The 24,622-nt window shown below is 37.9% G+C and overlaps 1 long non-coding RNA gene across 1 annotated transcript in view; it reads right to left on the bottom strand.

The window, feature by feature from the left end:
* Positions 1–23,663, bottom strand: part of LOC112213921 — an 82,828-nt gene extending 59,165 nt beyond the window's left edge. Inside the window, exons 1-3 of the long non-coding RNA XR_004462818.1 lie at positions 22,904–23,663; positions 22,568–22,814; positions 20,821–20,920 (exon numbers count right to left, since the gene is read on the bottom strand). This is a non-coding gene — a long non-coding RNA (uncharacterized LOC112213921). The remainder of the gene's footprint in view (positions 1–20,820; positions 20,921–22,567; positions 22,815–22,903) is intronic.
* Positions 23,664–24,622: the final 959 nt, after the last annotated feature.

Here is a 24,622-nt window from a genome sequence, read left to right as displayed (position 1 = left end):
ATGGAGGGAACTCGGAATCTTTTAACCGACGATTTAAACGCAACTTCTACCGATCAATTCTGGCATAAACAATATATCCGATAATATCGAAAGTTTGTAGGTAACTCACGTGCACGAAAACAAATGGAACACGTCGCGTCGGTTTTGCAGCATAGAGGAATAACGATGCTCGAATGCCGCATGCCGTCTGTATGTATTTATTCGTACGACAGTATTATACGCGATGGACAACATTATTTTTTGTATCATTCAGACATACTACTGGCAAATAATCAAATTACACTATATGAATAGTATTTTTAGTAAGTAGGATGGATATTTATGATTAAAATATTGTAACATGTCAAATTTTATTCATTTCCTTTTTAATCCACCGTCTGCAACCTTATTTTTTCGCGACGTCGTCCGTACACCGAGTCGTTTAAATTCATGCAGTTCTGTTTTAGATATTTGCGTTTTAGAAAATTCCTCCAAAATTCTTAAATACTCTTTCGAGTTTCTGGAATATCATCCAATCGTTTTTCTATGCTACACGTTGCCTTAATTTGTCGAAGCAAAGCGACATTTAAAAAGAATATGGAAAAAATGAAAAATTACTTAAAGTTACCGATGAGAAACAACCGAATATGCGGATGGAGAGTTAAGTTTGAAAGATGGAGAATATCGAAGTACATTTTTAATTTTAATTATTTGTTCGATTCTTTTATTCAATTTTGAAAACACAGAAAGAATGTTTCTCGTATTCGTTCGTCGATGATTACATTATAGCGACTTGATAAATTTCACCTCAATTTCCATTTTATCTTTAAGAATACAGAATATTGCTAGATAAGACGTACCACGTTTGATTTTAATGGATATTATATCTCTATTTAGAGAGATATTTTGCTACAATTTACCGAAATTGTGGTTCATGCGATTATATTCATAGCATATATCTAAAGCCTTCAATATTATGATCTAAACATGGTAGTACAAGGATTATGGACGTGGCCTTCTACATGGTATAACGCTACAATGGTACAATGCCATAACGCCATAATGCTACAATACTGTTACAATCTAATGGCACAATACTACAATGCTATAGTATCGCAACACTGTGATACCAGTATCCATCGTGGCAATATACCGAAACTATTACTCTGAGTTTCTTTGTCTTATGTTTATTACAAATCGTCGCTTCGAAATTACTTCCGCAATGGACACTTCGACAAATCGACGCTTCAGCTTTACTAGATTCGACGTCTTAACCGAAAAGTGGTAAATTTGTCGCGTTTATTCGTATATGTACAATATATGTGTAAAAAAATACGATAAAAGAAAAAGTTACCATTTTCCAACTTTGATAAATTCATGCCCAAAGAATTTATAAACAACGATAAATCATTACATTAAATAATCCTTTGATCTTTTTATCAACTACAAAAATCTAGAGGATCGACTGCACAAAACGATTCTAGACACGTGTTATACACGTGTATACGGGTCCTTAACAAAGTCGATCGCGCGCTGTTTTCCCGATGATTGCAGGATCGAAGAAATCGAGCCAAGGCCGGAAATACGGCGTTCGAGAAACCGTCGAATCTTCCGGCACCAACGACTCGAGTAATCCCCCGAACGAGATTCAGCAGAGGGAGAAGCTATTAGAAGAGCTCCAGGACCGATGACGAGACCGCTTGAAGCAATCTTCGTCGGGCATCGCGAGTATAATGGAGCGCGATGGTCGCTTAAGAACGATGCGGATGCGATTTGGATGTTGGATTCTGAGCCGCGCGACAAGTGTATGGGTAAAAAGCTATGGATTTCGGAATGCAGCTTGATTTCTATGTGAACAGGTGGTGGGAGAGGGCGAAGAAAAATTTTCAGAAAAATCTGAGATTAAAAATTTGTGAAGCAGAGATATAGACGAGCGTAGTTTTCTCTTTGACAGAAGGAGAAAATTGGTAATCCAGAACTCGAGAATTTTTATCGATCATTTCGATAAAGTCGCGTTTAAGTAAATTTGAGATCGGAAGGATTATGAAGAAGATTATGAAGAATTCGTTGAATATATAGGGTGAACCGAACAACTAGGCTCGGCTGTAGCTTCGATTTCGTCGAAGATAGAGAAAAAATCGTGGAAAGAAAAATTGAATGGCGCCATAAAGTCTATGTTCGCAGGTACTCTTTTTATTTTTCTTTAGTGTACATCGATGCATCGAAAAGATGTAATTCCACTTCTTTTTTAAGCGGAACTTTATCATTTTTTATTAACCACGCACTAGCAATGCATTTTTCTCTTTCTACAAAATTCTCTGCAAAAATTGTATTAAGGTACTTGGTCGAGAAATGCTTGGTTTGAAAGATATTTCAATTGTCTCTGATCTTTTTTTATCTTCGACGAAATCGGAACTACTAACCCGGCTCGGTTGCGTGGTTCAGCCTGTATTGTGGAGTAATTCGTGATGTAAAAACGCGAGTACAAAATTATTTCCTTATCAGAATGAATTCCTGAATATTTGTCATTTCAAAGAGTGTTTGAAACTGTTGTTATTTCTATACTCAGAGGTAGGATCACAATAGTAATTATTTTATTGAATGGATAAATCTATCACACCGTTCTGAGCTAAAAAAAACCTTTATTGCACGCTCTTGCAAAAAAAAAGAGATACAAACAAAAAGGCATCTTTTAAGCCTATCGATTAAACCTATCGATCGTAACTAGGACTATCTTCTAGTTACTATTTCTTATAACTAACGCATCTGCATATAGATGGCAAGCACGAACTCACGTTGTCATTTTCAACAGAGACAAAATTTATTGTAGTAAATTCAAACATTTCATAAGTGAACATATTACAGGCTGATCACTGCCATGTTTCGATAGAATTACTTCATCGTCAGAGTTAGATCCCAACTAGTTGTTATTTAGGAATGTGAGGTCTCACGCTTCGAGGGAAATTCTTTTTGCAATTAGATAGTCATCGTTCTATCGAATAGACTATAGGAAAATTTACCTATATATATTTCCATTAAACGAAACAAAGGTTGCTTTAAAATGTTAAAGATATTGGCACTTTTAAAAGACACGAGTCCGTTATAAAATGTCTCTTTGAAAACATTTTATTTTTACTTCAAACGTATTTTGAATAACGAATAATTCGAATAGAAAGAATATAATGGATTACCGTCTGATATTAAGCTTGCGTAAAACACTGAATTTCCACATAGATGATACTATTTGTAAGATTCGATCTCTTAAGGGAATCTTAATTTTAATCGCTTTAAACATTTTAATAATTCACTCTTGACAGGAACGTCGTTACAAATTTTCAGAAAAGTTTAGACAAGCTGCAAGGCATAGGCAATTTCTCAATTTTTCTGCATATCCTATACGCAAATCTTGTTGCTTTTAACTTGTTATCTGTGAACACGTTGCTCGTAGAACTTGTTGAACTTCTGAACTTTCAACGATCTACCCTCCGTAAGCCAGTTTCGTGTTTTCATGATTTTGTATAATAAAGAATTTAAGAATATATCTTTTGCGTTCGCTTTATATTCGCTTTCGATTATTTATTTCGCACGATAGTTGCTAAATAAGTTCACTTACCTGTTCCCTATTTATATGCTCATCATTTTATATTAATTCTATAATTACAGACAGACAATGATAAGGTTAAATTCCTTTTTCCTGACCTTGGAAGTGAAATCAAGAATTTTTGTTAATATCAACGATAACGATACACTCGTATCAGATTCAGCAGTTCTTTACCTTTCCATGGTAAGTACGTTCCGAGGAATATCGCTTTATTAAAATATTGGTTATTCTAGCTGCAGTGGACAAATATACCGAACGAAATATTGCTACAGTCTCAAAGGGATCGCGGAGAATTCAGGTTCCTTGGATTTAGGTAAATAGAATCGTAAATGTAAATATCATATAATATCCAAGTTTCGCATAAATTGATCGAAGAGAATTTTCGCGTATATGTAGTTTCACAATATCATTCGATTTCAACTACGGACGCATATATGCGTTCGATACCAAAAATATTCAAATTTATTCAGCGTGCGGTTTCTCTTCGGCTTAAAAAAATCTGTAGCTCATAGCGTACGAGTACTCAACGTCGTACAAGCTACAGGCAAAGTCTGACTAAAGAAAACCGAGTCAAGCTCGTCGTTAATGACCTGGATGTAGGTAGAACGATACAACGGAATTGAATAAAAAGGAAGCGAAAAGTAAAGAAACTCGTTCGTTCGAAGAATAATAAAAGATAGAAACTGCGAGGAAATTGTTTTACAACGACGTAAAACAAGTGGACAGGCCAGGCCGCTTGGAGTGGGTCAGACTGGCCATGACGAAATGGTGACAAGCGACGTCGTTAATGGAATTCCGTAGTTTCACGTGGAACGGTCGCGATGAGTGAATCAAAGCGGCCACGGGGCTGCTCGTTGACATGACAATTGCGCCAATCATCAATGCATGAATCACGGACAATCCACTTTGCCGTCGTCGTCCCGTCGTCGTTGGTCGTCGTAGTCGTGTTACGTCGGGCCTCGTTACGCGTTGCCGTCACGTTGCGGAAAGTTCGATATCGATCCCGTTAACCCCACCTCCCACCCCTTTCGTGCGTGTGTCGGCCTTGCACGCGTGACTTTCGCTGGATACGGGCCAATAATGTGACATGACTTGTCGATCGATGAATTGCCGATTTCCTATCGGTTTGTCTTATTATTCGATTAATTTGGAACGATTTGAAGGTTGTTTTGAAGAAATTCGAAGGGACGATATTGTTGTTAGAACGTGATTATTGTTAGAATGTTATATCGCGGATACATTTACGCATATTCGTGTTATTACGAAATAGAATGAAAATGAAAAAATGAATAGATAGAGAGAAATTTGTTTGACTTGCTATGTAAATATCGTAACAAATATGGAAGCATCCCTTTCATCCGAGTTATCCGCTGCACGACGAAGCTTACCAAAATTATTATACATTGTCGTGACTTGGTGCTACGGAATATTCATCTTGCTACCCTCAGAATGTTTTCCTGGGTCCGATGAAACATTTTGAACCACACAATTTGCCGATTGTTTCCTGCATGGCGGCACTGTCACTTCGTTATGACGCGGCCTTTGTTAATTTAACACGCGTCCGCGGCCTCTGTAATTCCCTGACCGCGCTAAAATTGTAGACAGAGCCAGGAAATTCGACGGTTATGTCGCATTGAATGGCGTCTCTCTAATCAAAAGGATCGCCCTGGCGATTTTATCGAAATGCCCGTTAAAACGATCATTCGACGCGAATGCGAATAACAGGGACTAATTGTCGAACTCCACATCTGTGATAGGCCAAAACTGACTACGCAATGAAGCCTGTGACTTTCTTTGGTTTCGGGTGTTGTTTCATCGTATGTCGCGTAGATTTGTTCCAAAAATTGTAACAATTTCTCCTAACTGAATATTTCCAGTATTTTCGTAACTTAGTTATCAATTTATAAAAAAAGAAAGAAGCAAATGTAATACTCAGTTATATGTCACACGTAAATGTGAAATATTAAATTTAATATGCTTTTGGATTGCCTGTAACAATTTCAAACGATCTACTGTTTCTTATTAAATATATAAAAGGAAATTCAAGTTTTATAGATCACGGAATATTAAGTGAAAAATAGAAATAACAACTAAAAGTTAATGATATCAATCATTTCTATTACTGTAAGCCGAATTATGGCAAAACTGTCATAGGACGAGGAAATGTTTAAATTAAAAGCAACCACTGACTTATGTGAAAAATTATGTAAAATTAGTCTGGAAACACCAAATTAATTTACATATCTAACATATAGCAAATAGAACGTTCTCCTGTTCACGATTAAATTGCAAATAGTTGAAAAGCTACTAAAAATTAATTAAAAACGGCGCAGGTACTATTCTCATCGAAAAATATTATGTTTGAAGGATACAGAGGAAGACCAAAGAGAGAAACAAAATAATTTGATTTCTGTGAAATTTTCATCAATTCCTCTACTACTTTTCAGGATATTCCTGAATCGATAGTTGCGGAACACCCGTTACGCGGTTAATGGTGGACGCGTGTTATCGCGTTGGAGATGAACGACAAAACTGATTCCGCGAGATGCATATGCTTAACATCGTCCGAAATATGCGATATCATTCGTGCATACAGCATCTAAGTGGAATATGCAAAACGCAAATTATGCAAAATATGCAACCTACGAAATACGTTATGCGATATATTTCGCAGAGACAAGGTTCCAGGGCTACTTTGCTGCACCGATTAAACGTCACAGACTAGAAACGCCACTTTTTAATAATCATCCAGCTTGTACACCACGAGTAATTTGAAAATAATTATGTTTTTATAACGTATACATTATTATTACAGCGTACAGCAGAAATAGGACAAAGACAAAAAGACTCATTCCTTATATAAAACTTTATGACGCGAGAGAGATCATTCGAAAAGCTGTTTAATAGTAAAAATTAATTAAATCTTACGATATATAACGACGGATTTTGTGCAAAATCACAGTTGTTGAAAATAAAAGAGAAAATTCACGCGATAGAATAAAATACAGATAAAATCGTGAGAGTACAAACTTTGAAAAAAAAATCTCGTTTCCTAATCAAACAACTGTGTGCATAAACGTATCCTTCTGGATCAGTGTCCGTCATTTACCGAAACGGCATTAAACGATTTGATAGCAGATAAGCGATAAGTTGGCAAACAGGTTTTCAAATCTACTGGTACGTTCAACGAGGTTATAGTATTCACTGGCGATTAATTTAATTTAATTACACAGCCGCGTAACCTGGTAATTCTGCTAATTAGTCCGAGTGAAGACGAGTTCCGGATAAATTATAGGCATTTCCAAAAATCGAGATACTGTACAGCGTAAAATAAAGTAAAATGTTAGCAAATAAAATTTGTCTCGTCGAGAAATTTTCGATCACTCGAACGATCTATTTCAACAAAATTTATAACGTGTAATAATATTAAAATATTGACATCGTGAAAATTACCGATCGATATGCTAACGTGGATTAATTTCGTGTTAAAAGATCCAGGCTTGTTGCGGCAAGGCCAAGATGAAAGGCAAACATTTCACGGATAAGCCGTATATCGAAAGCACTCGCGACGATGTCATGAGAAAATGCTGTTATACCGGATAAAGACATTAAATAATATGGAAACAACAAATTCATGTTCATATTTACTCATTGAAACAGACTTCAAATTACAGTGAATCTACCTAATTGCCAAATAATTCTTTTATATCGCGCAAAATATATTTATTAATTGATAGTCTTGCTTGAAATGTTTAATTTTAAAGGAAATATCAAATTGGAAATTTTGAAATTTCAAAGGAAATTTCAATGAAAATATCAGCGATCATAAACTAATATTAATAACGATAATATTATTATTATTATTATTAATTAATCATACTTATGGAAACAGAAGATCTACCGATATGTCATATTATGGAGTTCACTCCGTGTTTAATGAATTTAAAGCAGATTCGAATTAGTGAAACGTGAAAATTGGATTAAATTCCCAGGCACGCTCAGACTTGGTCTAAACTCAACTTCGCGAAGTTACGATCAAGATTTCGATCGAAGTATTAAACACGAATTAGACCTGGGTTGGATCTCTGTTTAGATTAGAATTTCGTTACGTTTGAGTGGGATCGTAATTATGTTGATTCAGGAGTCGCGGAATTTCGATTATGACGATTCGACTATTCTACTATCATCGGAATTGGTCCTTGCTTAAATCTACACAAGAATCAAGTTAATTCCAAATTAGATCCTAGCTGAATCTTGATCGGTGGTAAATTGAACCTCGTTACCTCTTCGTCCTATCTCAAGATCAATCTACGTCACAATCAGATTAACTAGAATTCTAAAAATAGTATTTTCTCAAACCTACGAGATAACTCTATTTCTTAATTTCATATTTGTTATAAACTCTCAAAATATTTATCAGATCAGATCAATATTGATTTTAAATAAAATTGTACTGCATCAGAGTACAATATCTTATTTATAAAACAAAAGGTAGATTTAGTTTTGTGTTTCAGAGTATTAAATATCTTTTTATACATAATTTAAAATATAATACGTACATTAACTTCGATAAAAAGTCAGTTTACGCCGTAGTTGGTGTTAAAAATACTTTAATTGCTTATTTATTTACTTACATGCACATACCTGTCATCAATGACAGTCTATCCGAAAGAACTTGTTACTAAATAAATGGAAGCTTTTAACCAATGACACTTTAGATATTTCTATTGTCATAAATTACCAAAATTTTTCATTACATCCACGTCGTCCCTAACGTAATATCGTCACAAAGACGTGTATGCACCCGTAAGAAAAGTACCTGAAGAACGACACACGAAACAAGCGCTATGTTTCCTTCGTGTTCCACGTCGTACGATTATCATACAGGCGAAACCAGCCTGGACACGAGAACACTCGACTCGCGTGCTGGCAAAGGCGGCCTGTTATTGAGAAATGTTTCGCATAGTTTGAAATATTTTCATGCCGGTGTGCCACTCCGCGTTCCGTTGTGAATTTCATGACGTGCATCGAACTAAGAACCAAGGGTCTTCCGTTTCCGGGACGAAACGAAAGGATACAGTTAAATGAAATTTTGATCGATGAGATGTTGGTATGAAGAGTTATGAAAATTGAAATATTATTTAACAAAATACTAGTCAAAGTCGCGATCGTTTACGATTATTTATAAAATATATTTATTTATTCGTAAAAAAATTATTAATTAATATGATTGCGAATATTTATAGTTTGTAAAATTATTGGAAGAAACTAATCGTGATGAGTAACGATTAAAAGCAAGATCCTCGATTTACGTTCGATAATGATTCAGACGATTTATTGGCTGAGTAATAATTGAAGTATATTTACAGTTTAGAATATATTCAAGTATACGTTTCTCCTGTGTAAGATATCGAAGAAAAATCGCGGAATAAACTTTAATGCAATTACTTCTACAGCAGAAATACTTCATACTTAAGAACTCGTGGATCTGTTCGTGGATCTGCACATTTAATAACTGCAAATCTTCTAATTAATCAAGAAAAGCTGCGTTTTATCACCTGGCATCGTAATAAGCCTCAGAAGTAGATGACAAAGTGCAAATTTAACTCACTATATTATTCAGTCTTAAAGACTACATACATTTAAGACTCTTAGCTCAGCTCTTTTAAGACGGTGCGCGATAAAAATTTCTATCAACTTCCTCGCAAGAAAATCGTCGTTACTTATACGCTATTTAACCGCGCAGAAATTGTGCGTGCACTATGTATTTGTGAAAAATTAGAAAAAGGAGAGAACGATAAAAAAAAAACTCATTTGCTGAGTTTACACGATACAACGTTAATACTTAATGCAATAACTAAACGATGAAAGATGATATACGAATAAAAAAGCTGGTAAAAATCTAAAAAGATAAAGTAGCCTATTGCAACTATCGTTTATATATAATATATAATTTCTTAAACGTCTTTTCTATCATAGACTGATATTTTTTAATCGTCGATAAGCTACGTCACTTTCGGTTAAGCTACACTTTTTGAAAATTTCCGCGCCACCAAATCTCCTTACCTTTTAGTAAAACTGATAATAAAACTCTATTTCTTATACAGTTCGATCGAGCCCCGTTGGCCCGCTCCAATTCTAATCTCCTTCTTTCCGTCAACTTTCGCCCCTCTAACCACCCCCTCTGTGCGTCGATCCGCGGAAAAGAGCTCGTCGTATTCCCCCGGCCGATTCTCAGATCCGACCGCGTCGCTGGAACGAGATGCAAATTCGAGATTGCGGAGCGCCGACCGAATTTCGAACGGAAAAACCGTTCGCCTACGTACTCCGAAGAACGAGAATTCGAACGAAAGGGTGGCTACGGAATGGATAAGGGCGGCGAGGCGATGGAATTCCAAGCGAAGATAAAACCTGACCTTCCTGTTTCCCCTAACCCCTAGGAAAGCCACTTCACCGCGTCAACTCGACGACCTTCTCCAGGACGTTGCATCGGAAGAGTGCAATTCCGTTCCGATCTTCTTAATCGAGCTTGGTTTATTCCTCGTGAACGAGGCAACGCTCCGTCTCCTCTCTTTCTCTCTCGTATCGAGGGAATAATCTCGACCAGACAGCCGCGTAATCTGACCTGACAAAGCGAGCCAACCCCGCGGCTGTGATTTTTCAATTTAATTCCTTCCACCCGACGACGCCTAGAGATAGTCACAGAGAGTGTCACGGACTCTTTTGGTTTTCCTGTTACTTCTATTTTTCTTGTTACCGTTGCTGATAAAACGATCTTCTTTATCGAAATCTTAATGAGAATGACGCAACCAATGAATCGTTACACGTTACGAGAGTACCGACAGAGGAATACCCGTGACACTATTTAAAAGATACAGAACGATACCACCTCGTAAAGGAAGATTATGCGTATACTGTAGTTATCAAACCTTCGATTACACTAATTGCTTCCCCGTTCGCGCGTTTTTCTTTTTTTTTTTCTTTTGCTAACCGATACCTATCAATCACCCAGTATACCCATAAAATTCCAACTTCCATCGATCAGCTACTTGAACATGGTGCGCGCCAGCCCACAAGCTCTCAAAAGATATTCTATTCGAAGGGCAGAACAGCGAAGTTTCCGCTCCGCGCGATCCACCTTTGCCTCTTCGCCATCTCCATGCAAACTTCTCTCTTTCAGCTGCGAAACAGGTATACGTCGGCTGGGAGAGGAGGGCGGAATCGATATAGAAATCGTTGGCAGGCTGAACCGCGACTCCTCATATCCTGTATTCCCGGGGGACACGGTCTCGAGTAAACACAGCGTAACCATCCGTAAGCGTATGCAGACGTTGGCGAGACGAGCTTCTTTCCTCGAGGACGTCGCGTCGTTCTCAATTTTCTTACCTCCGGATCCCGGCCGTGTGTTTGTCTTACGCCAGCCCGTATCAACGCATAGAAAGCGCAGCGATTGCATTCGTTACAGGTGCAAAAGATGTTGGAAAAGGTTGTGATGCAGCAATCTCCATGACTATGATAACAGTTTCTCTTTACGAGGTCACTTTCTCCTTTTAACTCGCAGTTTCTTTCTCCCTTCGAACGTTGGTTCGCTGGAAATCAGAAGCTCGCGGACGTCCTCTGTGATTATACGGTGCAACGTTTCGCGACCGTAAACGAGGCGTAGAAAGGAATTTTTCCTTTGGACTTTATTGTTTCGTTATTATCTTCTGGATTAAACGAGTGGTTGAATCTTCAAGGGTCGTCTCTTAACCAGAAATTAAAAATTAGCAAACGTATGATAAAAATACACGTCGATTAGGCGGAAACTCTGGATTAGAATCGCTAGATTAGATCGTAAAAATGGAGGTTCGATGTAACCGCGACCAATCTCGATCGTAACTATAGCCGACATCGAGCTATAATTCTTTAGGTGAAAGGTCAATTATGTGTCAGGATGATGAACGACTTCTTACACAACGTCGAGAAGTTTCCACTCGAACAAGAGAACGTTATGGGCGAAACTAGAATCTTTAGAATGGATGGATGCGATACGGAATTAATCAATTAAGTCGGTCGCTCTTCTGGCTGAATCTAATCCTTGTTCGGCTGATTGTTATTTAATTATAATTTTGGTGCAACGTTTCAGGATAAAGAAATATAGGATATTTTCAGGTCGATTTCGGTGGATCGAGATAATTTCGTTTTCGATTTACAGGTAGGTGTAGTAGACTTTTTTTAAATTAAAAATTTCTCATTATACTTAATAATGATATTTAATAATATTAAAAGGAAGCAAGAACAATTTTCAGGATAACAGAGCGAGTGAACTATGGTAAAGATCGTTCAATTTCTTCCTCTTTTGTTACAGTACAGTCACGTCGTTATTCGATGACGTAGAAAAGATTTTTTATTAATATTTCGCTTTATTCGCGACATTTCTTGGCAACGGTGCTTCAAAGTTCGCATTGTAAATTTCATTGAAATTTTCTGAAATACTTTGTCGTCGCAGGAGCTACCTTTTCACTTTGAAGCCAAACCAATGAATGAGCGAGAAAAACAGGAAACGTGCCCTTTGAATTCCCAACGAATTGTGTAACCGTTTCGTTCAAATAAAACTCTGTTCGCTTCTGATTGTTTATTTCCATCAAATTTAATTGTAAATCATACGACGAACAGTGTCTGGCCGAAACAAGCTTGAATTTATCCAACATTAAAAAAGATATTACCATCGTTCGCATAAGTCTGAAATAGTTTCGTACAGCAGCGGATTAAATTCTTGATTCTCCCTTTACAAAATTCTGTTTAACAAAGTTTTGTTATACGAAGCTTCACTGACGCGTATCGCTAATCGTTTGCAACTACGCAAACCAGCCACGTAATTGAAAATTCGATGACTCTAGTTGGCTGGGGCAAGGCAACTGCTTCGTTTTCCTCGAGGATTTCTCAAAACAAGTCGCTTGACCAGCTCGAATTTCGCCCGTAACGAGACGAAACTGATGGTCAAAGGACGAACTTCGTAGTTACTGCCTATTGATACGGTGAAATCACGGCAAAGAGAGGCTTCCGTTCGCCCTCAAAAGGGAGAGACGATCGTCTCGATTCTCGCCAGACGAACGGAGCCATTCGATCGTGCACTTAGCGGAGATTTACAAATTAACTGTTCGTCTCCCGGGAGGAACAGCTTGAATCGAGAAAAGGAATGGAATAAGGGTAGCTTTCGTGAACTGGTTTCACCGGGAGAAGAGAGCTTTTAAATAAGGCAAGTGGCACGAAGCAACGCCACAGGGATTAGGATGGCGATGGTTGCAACGATTCTTTGACGTTTTCCCGATCTTATTTAGATATTCAGAATTTGAAAGTTGTTCTCGCGTTAAAAGCGCAAACGTGACTTTTCCGCTCTGGTCTTCCTTTAAGATCTTTCTTCTTTCGATTTCAATTTTCGATGTAACTCGAGCCTTCCATTCAAACTCCATTGTGAGAAAAACGATAATTACGTTGATATTAAATCCAAACTGAGTTTATTTATCGGTAAATCAAAGTGATAAAAGAAACAAGATAAAGGAAAAAATCGAAAGGAGAGGAAAATTGGAAAATCTTTCAGTCACGCGTCCCACCGAATCGTTTTATCGATTGTAAAATCGCAACTTAATTTTCCATCCACGTTCCGTGCCTTTTCGAGAGCACTCGATGAAAAACAAGGGGAAAATTGAAGAATCGTGAGGAAACATCGCTTAACGTGCTTCACTTCCGGCGGCTTGAGTGGCTTTTACAGAAATTTCTGTCGAACCCCGACTTCTTTCCTCGTCCTCGCGAGATTCTAAGGAACGCGCTTAAAACCAACGCTATTGTTATCTCGCTCATGCTACCCATGGACCACGTCTCTAAGCCATATCCGATAAAACGACCGCCTATCTGCTTCTGAGAATCTAAAACCTTGCATTTTTCTACAAATTTAACGCCGCGTTACGAAAATTCAACGTATACGATCAAATTTTAATTCCATTTAAATTCACATTCGTAACACATTTCAACTGTACCAATGGCTATTCAAATTATCCGCGATATCGAGGTATTTCTTCATAAAAAAAAAAAGGTTTTAAGATAGAGAGCTTCAAAATATTCTATGTGTTGCGAATTCTCGACTAAAGAGCAACCGGTCAGGTCAAACCGATCGGTCGATATCGCGTACCTCGAATGAATTAACGTTCGAGCTGGAGGAGGTTTAATAGATCGAATGTTAGAGTAATCTAGCACTGTATTTGCACTTGTTGTATAAAAGTAAAGTGTGTATGATGTTTTGAACACGGCGGTGGTAAGATCTTGTTAAGAGTGAAATATTTCACCCGCACGGTACGATGTCTGTTGATGAACTGTCCTCCTACGTTGCTGATTCTCCCTACCAGCCGTTGGGTTTCGTCTGTCCATCGTGTCTTTCCGGCTGGGCTGTTCCCGGGGATTTTTATCTGACCTCGGAGTCATTAGATTTACAATTCGAGGAGGACATGTAATTCGGAATTTCCTAAAGAAGGGATCCGAGCCATAAACGAACGCCCACTCAAAATTCCGAACGCTATGAAGGGCACAAAAACACCTACAGACCATAGAGTCGACGATATTAACACGTTGACCGCCACGACACCCGTATTCGGGTGTCAGCAAAGTTTCTGGTCAGACCACGTAACCCATATTCGGGCGTCGCTTATTTGACTACTTGCGAAGGATCGTTGTAGGTATTTGAAAAGATATTCCGTAATAACAAATTTTTGATTAATGATTAGTTGTAATAATAGTTGAATTGTTATAAAATAAAAATACGAAAATGGTTTATTAAAAAAATTATTTAGAATGTAAAACTTTAAAGCATTCTATACATAGTTGAGGTTGGTCGGGACAATTTGGACAATAGGTCGTTGTTTTCTTCAAATTCTTTTGTGCCTTTGTTCGGTCCATTCGACGTCTTTTATTTGCATAACATAGTTTGCACGCGCGTCTAATGCTTCTTCCGGAATCGTTTTTCCGAACGGCGATATTACGCTGACTCCGTCGAAGACAAGGACTTTTTGTATTTTCAGACAACCCTAATAATTTTGCAACTAATAATCGTCTAAATATTCTAATATTTATATTTTTTCTTGTTGCAATTTCGTAAACCGTCAAAGCGTTTACAACGGAAATTCCCAGAAAGAATCGAATGCCAAGTTTTCTGTACCATTTGATTCCTTTTCTAATTGTGGTGGCATAAGAAACCATTTGGTCGAAATAATCTACACCACGCTTTCCCTCGTTATATTCGACAACAGCTAGTGGTTTTAATGTTGCGAACAAACGAAACGAAAGATCATTCTCGAGACCACCACCTGAGCGATTCGCGTTACTAAAATATCGATGGGAGCACCTAGCAGAGAACGCTTGGTACTGCTGTACGCGTGGCCTGACGGAGATTTCTTTGAAAACACGCGTGGCAGTCAACGTGTTCAAGAAATCAATCACTCATATACCGAAATAAGAAGAAAAAAGATATCCAACTGTCTAAACAACTCTATCAACCGATCTAAAAATGGAGTCGTCGAACAAACGACGGACAAACCTTCGAATCTTGGTTCAATAAACCTCACGATCTATTCTCCTCTTGGCCTAGTCGTCAGAAATGGGATTTCCTTCGCTCATGGTCTCTCCACCTCGTGTTTTGTGATATAGACGAGCGCTTGGATATCAGGCCGGACGAAAAAGGCCGAATCAAACTTCGATAAACCTTATTGGCGATCCCTTCCTATCCGTTGTAACATCTAACACGCGATAGAAGCGACAAAATGGATAGAAGACACCTTGTATCGTCGACGTAATCTTGCACGAACGCTTCAACATAGTTAGTCGAACACAAATTGCATAATTCGAGCCGTTAAAACGGAATTAGATTCTTATTGTTGTAGATCTTTATTGTTCCTATCTTCGGACGTAATTTAGCAATTTAAGTAATTCGAGCTACTATTCGCGTCGACACCTGGACAACGTTAAATTTTATTGCCTGGCGTCATCAAGCATGTTTTGCTTGTTAGTAGAAGCTCTCCGTGAATTAAAGCTTCAACCGCGTTAGAGGAGATTCAACGAAACACTACGACCTGGAAGATCGTGAAAATTTAATAAAAAATAGTTTCTTTTATCCCATTAAAAAACAACGTTTCGTTAAGACTGCGTCTTATTTGAGATCTTTGCTCGGTCGGTTAACACAGTTGAGATTTCTTAAATCTACAAATTTTCCAAAAATAAATCGAGATCTAATTTTTGTTGATAATCACACTGTCGATATTTATGCATTTATGGCGAAGATAGAAAAATTTGTAGGACACGCGCAATATTCATCGAAAGATATACGAAATATCTATCGTAAATCACGTGTTACGATATTTAGTAGGTGAAACGAACGAATCTCAATTTCACTTTGATTCTTTCAATTACTTTTATAAAAATAGGAATTTGTATAAATATCCGCAGTATCCTAACAATAACTCTGCCATTCGCCACAGAAATCCTGCAATCCTGCGCACGGGTGGCACCAACGTTACAAAGTATCCGCAATACTAACTGCGATATTCGAGCAATGCCGAGTACTATCTGTCGTATTTACGAAAAGTATCCCATACTGCTCGTCCGCGGATCTTCGAAACACGTCGTAATCACGGGCTATGCTCGACGAAATAGTTCGAACGAAGTATCTCGCAAACGTGTCAGCAGGCGCCAGTGAACCGGTCGGAGTATTTAGTTTGCCAACTCGGTCGAACGGTGCGCAAGAAAACGAAAAACCGAAGAGAAATCCTGGAGGAGGCAAGGTGGTGGTACAGGCGTAATAAGATAGCCGAGGAGATGAAGTGTGAACGCACACGAACGAAAGAAAGGTGAACGTGGGCCGAAGTAGGCGAAAGAACGAACGAACGAACGAACGAACGAACAAACGCGAGAGAGAAAGAGAAACTCGAGGAGAATCCAGAGTGAAGAGTGAAACAGAGAACGAGCCACGGGGAGATGGAGAGCTCTCAGCAAATTGGAGAGACCCGGCCTTTTCTATCGCGTGCCCGTTTCCATTCGTACGGAAACATCGGCGCGCCTCTTTTTCCCTTCCTCTTTTCAACTTCCCCTTTTTCTTCCCACGCTTTTTCCACCGACACCCTCTCTCTCTCTCTCTCTCTCTGTTTCTCGCCAGGTTGCAAGCCCCTCTGGCCGCGGCCTCGTTCGTTTCGTCGTAGCCGTAGTCGTTGTAATGTCATCCCCTCCGGGGAAAATAAGTAGCCCAGGTCCCGCGACACTAGGGTCACTTATCATGCCGGGCCATCTGCAGGCATCGCGACCACTCCGAGCTTGCTCAGGGATGATACACGTGTCCCGCTGCACCGATAAGACGACGATATTCATCTCTGTCGCGGCTGCAAACGCGACTACATCGAAGCTGCGCCATAGTGTTTTACGCTTCAAGAAGAAAGTTGGGATTCCATGTTTAAGGTAAAGGGTTAGGTTCTTGTTGCTCTTGCCACTGTACGGTTTCGGTTCGCATTCCGAATTAATTGTTTTGGGGTATCGTTATACGTAGAGATATCCGTGCTTTGATAAATTTTGTCGCGGTAAAATTGTTTCTTCGTTGGTTGATTGGATTTACGAGACAGTCGCGATTAATGGAATCAAGGTACGTGAGATGAATAAAAGAAAATAGCTCGATCCAGATGTCTATCCTCGCGTTAGAAATATTTTCTCGGTTATTCGCCGCTATCTGTCTCGAATTTTTAACAACGAACGAGTCGATGTATACCATGGGAAAAAAGTGTTCGCAGCGCTTCTGTGAAAAGTCCTACTATCGAGGAACAAAGCGTCTGAAAATCTTCTATCCTGGAACAACGCTTCATTTTTGTTTCGACCTACCTCTCGTCAAACGAGTTTCCAACGAGCGTAACGTCGAAGATACGACGACGATGGCTTTTCGAGCTGTCCAGGGTGCACGTTCCGCGTGAAAAAGGTCGAAAAGGGAAACAGAATAAACACGCGCGTTGCAAGACAGGTCAACAATTTTCAATTTCAAGCACACTTTCACCTCGCGGTTAAAATTTCAACTACGTTTCGTCAATTTATTTTTCTCCTTTACCTTCTCGACTATCCTTTCCTGTAGCTGTAGATCTTTGTCACACTTGATAGATTATATTAGCCATTTTCAAGCTGCCATATCAAGCTACGAAAGTTTACCTTAACAGCTTATTTTATCCTGTCGTCTTTATGGATCCAAGATCGCGGATAAAAAGCTTATAGGTAAAATGTACATCTTGCGAAAGACATGTCGCGGATATTTCCACTGCTAGTCCTTCTTTATCGCAACTTTTCGCAGGCAAACTGAATCACCCGTTCCAAGGGCGAATTTCTTATCGTCTCAAGCTTTCGAAAAATTCTTTTTCTTTATTTCCGGTGTATCAAAGTTGTTTCGATAAAAATTAAATACTTCGTTCGAAGATACTCAAAGGTGAAACTCCATTTGGAAATTTTTCTATCGAAGGGATAAACGATCTCAATTATTTCCGCTGATAGACCGAAGAAATATTTACAAGTTAACGTTTTTTACAACTGACAAGTTTTTATTTAAATTGTTTAAGAAACTCGTGCCACTTTTCGCTCTTGACCTAATGTTACGAATGACGAGGGTGTTCGAAGTTTGTTGCGCCGAAAATACAATAGTCGATTTACAAAACGAAATAAAATATTTCAATTAATAACTATGTTTGCCTTGTTGTATGTTTGTTGCATACGATATTAAATTTCGCCTTTATTACCAACAGAGACAACGAATAATTCTTTCTCGATTTGCTCTTCCTGCCATTTTTTATTAAACCAATTTTTTTATTGTACTGGTTATTCGGTTCAGGAAATATTGCTCACTACCAGAGAACAAGGGAAAAATGCTGTTCAATTAATAACCTACGTCGCTTCTTCGTTAAATTTTATTTTTATTCGGTTCAGGACTCGTAAAAACTGTGTATCGCGCCAGAGGACGGTTCCTCTATTCAAGAAGATACAGATTTTTTTTTCTTCGCGTGTACAATAAAACGGAGACGTCGAGATGCGCGGATGAAAAATACGAAACTGCAACAATTTACCAAATAAATGCAACAGGATGTTCCATTATTTCAAGAAAACAAAGACTACCGGAATTTCTTATTCCTTTGTTTTCTACAATGTACTTCAAACATGTTATCTTGTTGGTATATTTAATTTTCTCTATTAGCTGTACTCTACTACGCCATAATTTAACAACAAAATAACAGTAGCAAAGCGATCAGTAGCAAGTTGTAAGCTGCAAAATTTTAATTGCGTTAACAGTCTTTAGAATTTTACGAGTTACAGATTCAATCATTAATGTTATTAGTGTATTTTATGCTGATTATTTACATCGGGTTACACCTCGCCCATTTTCACGACCTTCAAATATATTAGGTTGTCCGAAAAGTTTCTTTTCTTTTATAAGAAAATAGTAGACGCACAATGTTTTCTGTTTTATATTACTTTATTGAATTATGCACGAACCTAATTCAATAAAATAGTATAAAACAGAAATTGTTGTTTATCTACTATCACCTTATGAAACGAAAGAAACTTTTCAGACAACCTAACATTATGAAATATATTATCATTTCGCGCAATTTTTCTCTATACACGTTACCACCGCCCGGCCTTAGTGTCCGAAATATTCACGCAAACAGAAATTAGTATTTACACGTTGCACGATATCCCATTAATCGCAATTTCGCATTCGAGCGATCTGTGAGGCGTAATTTCAAAAAACTTGTAAATCAGTAGGGACATTATAGCCGTTGTCCTCGAACCATTTCCACCATCGATTGGTGACAAAGAAAGAGTATTAAAAAACCAGAATGAGGAAGAAGACGAGAAACAAACGCAACCGACAGGAAGCTGCAATAAATCTAGTTTCGTGGTGACGATGTCTGTGCCGGTCGACAAATCGATTCGCAGGCGGCAAAGGGGGAAAAAAGTTTCGCTGCCCGTAACGAATAAAGCTCTCCATTCATCACGTTCGTCTTGTTAATCCACATCGTGATCGGTTAGGAATGAGCGACCGCTCTCGAGAAAGTCGATAGCCGATGGAAAACGCGAAAAATCAAGGACGAAACTGAAGCTGGACAATTAGTTTCATTGAATCCTAATTGATGCCCCTTCGTTCCTGGCGATTTCGTACAATTTTGCGACTGTGTGCGTTTATTTATTAATGCAGATTCTTCGTTACGTCGATAACGAGCTATCGAATTATTTCGTAACCAGAGAATTTTAAAAAATCGACAGCAGAATAGCGAGACACACTAATATTTTAACGATGCAGCATTTTTCATCAACGATAGAACAATCGATTTTCAATGCGTATCTTTTATATATAAATATATAAATAATTGCGGTTAGAAAACCTTTAGATCTGTCGAAGTTGACTGATAGAGAAACGAATAATAGAAAAATATATTGAAACAAGTATAGGATAAGTATAAGTACAGGTAGAGTACACGCTGATCCAGATCCTCACTCTTTCAGTGTTACAATACAATAGAAGTATGATAGGGAGCAGGTTCATATATTTACAGCAAAGGACATTACCAAAAAGTTAACCTTGGTGTGTAGCTTTACCTAAAGACTATAAGAAACAGCAATAGAAATCTACTTATAGCTCTTTTGTTTGTAGACCTTGTAACCCAAAACAAAATTTATATTCAAGGGCAACCATAATATGCGCCTCTGTTTATTTTGAAGTATTTCACTAAATTTTATTCTTTTTGTAACATCGGTCTCCAGGTCACGGATATACAAAAATAAAGATTTTTTTTTTTTATTATTTAATTTGTACTTTACAATTTGTCCAGCTGGACGTTCGATGAACTTTTCTAGCTAAAAATAAAAATGTAGAGTTTTTTTTGAAGTAATTACTTCGACAAGATCTATTTGAGAAACGAGTTTTTAAGAACAAGCAACCACGAATTTAGCGAATTTCAGGGAATTGCTATTAATATCTGCTTTAATTTCGAATTAACGAGTGATAACGTTAATATGATTTTCCAAGAGAAATTAGTATTTCCATATCTGTAGTATCAACTTTGAATGATTAATTAATATCGTTAATACCAGTAATTTCGGTTAATTGCATTTGGATAGAGAAGGTGATTCCAAATTCTTTGTTAGTAGAGTAGATATATAAGGAAAAAGGAGGATCATTTTATTATTGCTCTTACCAGTTGCAGTAAAGAAGATAACACCGTTCCAGATAAGTTCTTGAGGTAATCGCGGTATTAAATCTTCTTGTAACGAGCTTCTGCGTAAAATTCTGGCAAACTGGAACAAAAGTAACAGAAAAATTGTTCAATGCCAATTTTTTTCTCCGCGCGATTAAAGATAAATTTTAAAACATAAATTCCTCCCTAGTTGCTTATTTAACTGAATATTAATATTTCTAAATCGTGAAACATCCTAAATCAATAAGCCCTGAAAATATCGATCAATGAAAAATGCAAAGAAAACTTCGAATAATTACTGCAATATAATATTGTACAGAATATTGTCCAAATAATTTCATGTCGAATTACAATATTCCTCGATCAAATTGAAATCAGTTGCATAGCTTATCAACACATTGAAAATCAAAGAACACTTCAAATAATATTGAAATATAATATTATATCGCAGAATATTCTCCAAACAATTCTACGTGAAATTATAATATTTGTCAATCAAAATGAATCAACAGTCACGAAACATTGCAAACTTGTAAATTCGCAAAAAGTCAATAAATTAGAAATCAAAAAATCCTCCTTACTATTGATTTGTCTGATTTATTTACTGATATCGATTTAGCATTATCGATGCAATATAATACCGCTCTACACAATATTCTCCAATTAAATTTACTTCAAATTGTAATATTCGTCGATCAAAGTAAATGTTCTCGAACGTTACTATTAGGTCGTCCGAAAAGTTTCTTTCGTTTTATAAGGAAATAATAGATACGCAACATTTTTCGTTTTATATTATTTTATCGAATTACGTGTGATCCATTTTGTTCTATCGGAATAAAGATCACAACGTTCCACAGATTAGGTTTCATGTTTCTACACAGATGTATCGTTGTAAAAGACGTGTCTGTAAAAGAAAGATGCTTTTCGGACAACCTAATATAAATGTCCTATGTGTATAAAAATGACGTGTCACGACTGTCATAGGATGATTCTACGTCTTTGAATCGATGAACGTTCATCAAATGGAGAATTTTAATCGTATAAATGAATAAATATTTCTTCTTATACATATAGTTACCTAAGTCTCCAATAGAAAGATTCTAACAAAAAATTAAATTTTCGAGAAGAGTCTCGAAGGAACGACGGATAGCCTACTGGTTCTCTATGCTAAAAATGCTCGCGTGGACGCGTTGAGAGAAATGTCACGCGGCCGAGACCTGGAAAATATCGTTACAAATGGACACGCGGTAACATATTGTCCCCCCGAACAACAATCATGACCGTCACTCGACGCGATGCAACGATAACTCAACGGGAAAAATGGTTTAGCATGCTTGGTCGAGGCGCGTCACACTTCAACCTGTTTCCTTTACCCTCCAGTGATTTTTGTTCACCGCGATCTGGATTGTTTGTTTGACGGCTCGAAGCTTGAAATACCATTTCACGCGATTACTTTGAGTTATAGCGAGAATTCAAGGATTTCATATTTTTTAATTTAAAGCAGAAAAAGATCTTGCAGCGGAACTTTCGCGTTAAGAGAAAAATGTAGTGAAATAAAAAGTATGACAAAGTCGATGAAAATTTAAGGGCTTGATTTTTTAAATTCAAAGAAGAGACGATTTTCATATGGTAACCTTTTGACAAAAGAAAAATTTATGACGATAAAAATCGAGGAGAAGCTTGATCTTCGATCGATACAAAACGTTATTTTGTAAATGGTACAACGGTGGTGACAGAACGAACTTACACGTCTTATGTTAAAAATCAATGAAACATTGTCTCCAAAATCAAACAAAATCCCACGAAAAGAATCTGGACGAATTCCTCGGAAAAGACCAATTTCATCCTCTAAAGCTACGATACAAGCGATTCTGGTATCTGGTCCTTACAAGCATTCTCTCTGGTCACGCTCAAGCTAACAAGACTCATAAATTGTACAAAAGCTTAAAAGCTTGACCTTTTGGGATAGAGCTTTCTGAAACCACGAGTTATGTCTTGAAAGGAAAAAGATCGTAAATATCTATGAATTTATTTAGTCTTTTTGCTTCCTTCTTTGCAAAAATTAAAAAAGAAACTTGAAAACCTTCGACGGCCATCAAAGATACACCGTCACTGAACAGATGTTAGATTATGTCAATCGATAAAACATAACAATTCGGTACGTTGAATACGGAGAAAAATATTTGTAAGCCAAGGGACTAACAATAGTAATTTCGAAGGAAAATGGAATGCACGCGAGCAACCGGTTCGTTCTTCTTCGAAACTACTTGCCACCATAACCAGCCGTTCTCCATTGTTGGTGTAACGCGGCAACACATCTGCAAATTACACGAACAACGTCACGACGACATCGTTCCACTCCAGGAGACACATTGTCAGACGTAATTCGGGCCGAGTCGTAAAACGCGAGCGAGCTGCATATGCAAAATAGCCAGCCGTCGTCGCCACGAACAACGATGATCACAGGGCAGAATTTTATCAATGTTACCGGTCCCTGAACCGAGTTTCCCCCCACGTCGAAAACATACCTCGACGCGTTTCACACGCCGTCGAAACAATGTGCATCGAGCATACCCGTTTCTTCGTCCGTTATGGCATTTTCGTTGAGAGTTTGGACGCAGAACCGGCACCCTCGTTCCTCAGATTTCGCCACGCGACAACCTGTTCGCGTTACTAGCGAGGAAGTTGCTTTTATGCTTGTAACTAGCGTTGACGCGATCCCTGACTACTGTCGCAGCTCGTAAGTTACGATCTCGGAAACTCGAGGCTGAAATCCTGCATTTGGGAAGAGGACAGTTCGAAGTTGCAGGAATATAGATAAGATCAAGGTGTTTTAGAAAAAGGCCAGACACCCGACAAAAGATTTCAAAAAACAAAAGAAAGGTAGAATGCCCGACAAAACAATTCTTTTCTTTCGTACTTCGTTTTACGTTCTATCGTCTTCCGAGGGGACGAAGAATTTTAAAAAGGAAAATTCTTTGTAGGTTTTACAGATTTTTGAGAATCCAAGTTCCGAAGATAAAACAACGGAGGGAGAATAATTTCTCAAGGCGTCGTCGATTTTTCCCGATACACGCGATCTTAGTATCGTAACTAATTGTAACATCGTCCGGAAACCGGATAAACTAGATAGTTTGCAGGAAATCATCAATCTTTCGAAAGTATGACGTACAGCGCACTGTAACCCTTCGAAGGATTTCAAAGATTTTTCGGGCGGTGTCGTGGAACATCGCGTGGCCATGAAAGCTGCACGAACATCCGGTGGTTCGAATCGCCACAAAGCAGCACGGCAGCCATAAAATCCGCTCGGTAATTGAAGAAATCGTGATGTATGATATTCGCTTTATAAATAGAACGGACGAGCAATGCTACGCGCGTAAAGTGTCACGGCAGAACCGTCGTAAATTACCAGCCATCTTTTTTTATTCCGTGGCCAACCTCCGCTATGCTTTCGAATTAAAAAAAAAAAGAAAAAAGACGAGAACAAACGATAGAACCGTAAGAAGAAAAAAGAAGAAAAGGATTTACGGAGAAAGGAACACACTGTCTAGCAACGAGGATATGAACGAGTTGAGAGAACGAGCATAGAGAAAAAAATAAAAAAAGACGAGCTCAAAGGTAAGTGTAACTGTTAAAAAGAAAGACATTCGATTTATCAGGAGAAAAGAACGAACGGGAGAAATTAATGAATCGTCGATCGACGTTCAGAGTTCAGAGTTCGACAGTACCGCGCGAAAATTCTCATCAAAGATCCACGAAAGTCCAAATTCTTTTCGTTTAATCCTTCGAATATATCGAATAT

The sequence above is a fragment of the Bombus impatiens genome, unplaced genomic scaffold (genome assembly GCF_000188095.3).
Source record: "Bombus impatiens unplaced genomic scaffold, BIMP_2.2 scf_0051, whole genome shotgun sequence".
Lineage (NCBI taxonomy): Eukaryota > Metazoa > Arthropoda > Insecta > Hymenoptera > Apidae > Bombus > Bombus impatiens.
The sequence above is the reverse complement of the archived record's forward strand: the minus strand, read 5'-3'. Positions and strand labels throughout refer to the sequence as shown.